This window comes from Acanthochromis polyacanthus, chromosome 6 (assembly GCF_021347895.1).
Source record: "Acanthochromis polyacanthus isolate Apoly-LR-REF ecotype Palm Island chromosome 6, KAUST_Apoly_ChrSc, whole genome shotgun sequence".
NCBI classification, from domain to species: domain Eukaryota; kingdom Metazoa; phylum Chordata; class Actinopteri; family Pomacentridae; genus Acanthochromis; species Acanthochromis polyacanthus.
This window is the reverse complement of record NC_067118.1, coordinates 23,507,717-23,511,932: the sequence shown is the minus strand read 5'-3', so window position 1 is coordinate 23,511,932 and position 4,216 is coordinate 23,507,717.

Genomic DNA, 4,216 nt, shown 5'->3' with positions numbered 1-4,216 from the left:
TTTTGAGAGAATTTTCCTTATAATAGCTTTATTTATATTTAAGAAAAAATAAAACTTTGCATTTCAAGAAGAATCTCAGACTGTTTAGGTTCATAAAGGATTCTCATGTCATAGATTTCCTCTGAATTGGCTTCTGCCTTCAAAGTAATTATTACATTTTTTTTGCCATGCCTCTTCTATTCTCATTTTGTATTGAAGTGCATATTACCATCATGGTGAGCTCTCAAAGGTCTTCAGGATAGAGGGGGGATATGTGTAAGTAAGATCTCCAAGTAAGCTAATTATAAATAAATCATAATCATTCAACCGAGGAAACTCATCTCTAAACGATACAGATTTCAGACAAACATGTCCAGGACTACCTGATCCCAGAAAATTCAGCTGCAGAGCAGAGCGTCAGATACCAGAAGCCCAGAATTTCTTCCCAGGACCTGCAGGGTACACATTTGACCTGCATGGGAGGAATGCCAGGAAAATGTCATGACAGCTACCCAGAGCCTTAAGTTGAAACCATCTCAAAGCTTGTGTTTGTCAAGCTAGCAGCCCAAACCTCAGAATTACTAATAATTAAAAAGAGAAGCAGTGAAAAATGGTGTTATATAAGCACTTAAATCTGTATTAGATGAGTAAGTAGTAAACTTGTAATTAATTAGATGTATTCACAATTCAGTACAGTACATCAAATTTCTACTTAGTTGAGTAAATGGGTTTACAGTCCTGATATGTGCTGACACCGGAGGCTGTGTTGAAGATTTGACTTTGTCCTTTGATAGATAGCTACTGTATATACACTGTATACAGTCATAGTGTAGTATCGTGTTGTTATGATAGAGCTGGGTTTAGTCAGCCAGATGGTCTCGCTGTGTGCTTACAGACCACCAGGGCATTTCCTGTTGGCACAATGTCACTAAGTGTGCCACACAGCACAGTCCGCTGAGCAACAGCCCTCAAAAGCATGTATATATTCCATCGCTATAACCTTGATTGTTGGGATGTCAGTGCAGGTCAGTTCATAGGTCTGGCATTAGGGTTATGTTTTACTTGTCTTTTTATGCTGATTAGTGTACCACAATATCAAAAATCTGCACAAAAACACACCACCTGAATGATTTCCTGTGTCTTTTCTTTACAGCATACACAGCTTCAATAAATCAAGTTTTTCCGCGTTTCTGTTCCTGTACTATTCATATTTATATTCAAATCAATGCTACAAATAAAATCAACTGAAGTGCGATTTAAAGGCAGTTTAAACACCAATTAACATGACATTCTCTAGAGTCAGAATGATGAGAGGTGGTAAGTTAGCAAGTGTTAAGCGAGTGGGTTTTTTTGTCTCCATTATGAACTGATTTAGGCAGTTTCATTTAATAATATGAAATTACAAACTAAATAACCATCAGTAATTAATCTGATTTTTTCATTTGAAAAGATTACCAGGAAATCATTTAGAGTACTTGCTCTTCCCTTAACAGTATTAACCGTAATTAGCTGTACTGCTATGACTTCTGTTTAGTTGACTGTATTTAGCTCTATTTCTTTGGCTTTGTCTGTGTAGTAAGCTATGTTTCACTGATCTCTAGCTGTGTAATTAGCAGTCTACGCCTTCAGTTGTGTAGTTAGCTATCTTTGAATAACTTCAACTGTGTATTATGCTGCAATTAGCTGCCTTGCTGTGACTTCACCTGTGTATTTAGCTGTTAGCAATCTTCCTCTGAGTTTAGCTGTGCACTTAGCTATAGTTCTTACTGTGAGTGTAGATGTGACAGAACAAAGACACAATGCAGTGGTAACACGTGCAAAGTAAGCATACTGGACTTGGTTTTTGGTTCTGTTTTGTTTTTAATCCATCGGTTATGCATACACCACTTAATCCTCATTAGGGTGACGAGGGGCTTGAGTCTATTTCAGCTGACTTGGGGTGAAGACAGGAGACACCCTGTACAGGTCTGTCACAGGGCTTTATGTAGAGATAAACAAACTCACATTCACAATTCTGGACAATTTGGAATTACCAATTAACCTCAGTATGTTTTTGGACTGTGGGAGAAAGCCGGAGTACCTGCAAAAAAACCTACGCATACATATTGAGAACATGCAAACTCCACGCAGAAAGATCCCAGGCCGGGACGCGAACAGGGGATCTTCTAGCTGCACAGCAACAGTGCTAACCGCTGAACTACTGTGCAGCCTTGTTTTGTTTTTAATGCCGATTTAAAACTTTGTCTTTTGTAAAAGAAGCTGTCTCTTATGTCTTCCCTGACTATCTGTAGCACCGCCATCAGGTCTGTAGTTCTATCACAGGAATACGTCTGTTCATGAGTTAACCTGCAAATATCAGTAGTATTATAACATTATTACTAGTGCAACTGGTTAGTCAGGGGATCTTATTTTCCACTGTTTCACTGTGGAAACCGACATTAGATAGTTTCACCTCAGACGAGTGGAAAGCTGCTGTTGACAACATGTAGATAGAAACCTTAAATTGTATCTGTTTTCACAAAAGGAACAAAAGATATAACTCAGTTGCCTTTAATTTGCAACACAGTGCCAGGATTTGTGTTCTGTTCCTGCCAGGAAAGTGGAATCCAACTGAAAATATCCCATCTGGCTTCATCATGACGTAACTTTTCATCACTCCTACATTATTGTAGTAAACCCAAACCACATAAAGGTAGTCAATAATAATAATCTCAGTTGTACAAAGAGAAAACTAAGCTTTTTTTATTCTGTAAAGATGGTTTGAAATTAATTTGTAGTTTAATGCTACAGTTTAGGGATGAGACATTTTTGGGTGAACCTTTTTGTGAAGTAATTTCAGATATAACTGGGTCACTTTTTTAGACATACTATGACTAAATGTTGATCTGGTTGTGATTTTAGATGAGAACATACAAGTTAAATGATAATTCATGTCACTGCATTGTAAAAAAACAAAACAAAACACGGAGAGCAAAAAGACATACCCTCAAACACTCGCAGAGCTGGAACATATGGATTTACTTGGCAATTTATCATTTGAACACTAACATAGCTTTGCGAAGCATTGCTTTTGCATTTAAAGCTACATGTACACTTTATTTTTTCAAGCAATTTTAGATATGTTAGGCCCTTACAAACGCAGAGATAAAAAGGCTGATTTGAATAGAGGCTCGATTGTTGAAGCCAGATTTCAGTTCTTACAGTTTCTCTTCCATTTCCGGTAAAATATGGGATTTTACACGTAAGAGTTCCCTGTTATTTATCTATATAATCACTTTAGGAATGTGGGTGAAACATGACATCAGAGTTGACCTGTATTCTGGAGCTGAGGGGATGAATAAATGATCTTTAATTAAGGAGAATTGAAACTTTATTTCAATTCCTTTAAATGATGGTTTCTAGATATGGTGGAAAAATAAACCTTGCTTTTACTCCAGTCATATTTACACCTTAATCTATACATGTCAGTTAACAAATGTCTTCTACAATGCTGTAGGAGCACATCTTCTACAATGCTAGTTCCTTTTAATAAGACTTTGATGATTAACTACCTTACTACAACTGTACCTGTATAGCTAGCTGTGGCAAAAAAGTGTTTCTGAGAATTTAGCTGTGTAGTTACCCATAATTTACTACCTTGCTATGATTTTATCCATGCAGTTAGCTATTATTTGCTGTCTTGCTGTGATTTAGGTTGTGTAGGTAGCTGAAACAGCTGTTTTGCTACTCTAGCTGTGTAATTAGGCATATTTAGCCGTCTTACTATGACTTTGAATGAGGTAATGATCTTGCTATGACTAATTATATTATATTAACTATGGAGTTAGAGGTCAGAATTGTGAGCTTTTGGGAGAATTTTATCAACCAAGACTGTCTTACCTTTGCAAGTGACATAATAAAAATTGAAAACTTTTGTTTGTTTTTAGTAGCATATCTTAAAAAAAACCTTTGTTAGGCAGTCTGTGACTGCTTAAATAATCTTGTGATAAATCTCAGTAAGCCTCCTTCAGCACTACCCAGAGTTATTCTTAAGGCTTGTGCTTACTTTTATTTTCTCTACAGCTATATACACACACACACACACACACACACACACACACACACACACACACAGACAGTCGTTACGTCTATCTAGATTATGTACATACGTACTGTTTCTGTTGGACACCTGTTGTGTCTTTTGACACCTGTTGAGAATTTGGTGTCTGACCTCGTGACCTGTTGTTTACGGTGACGT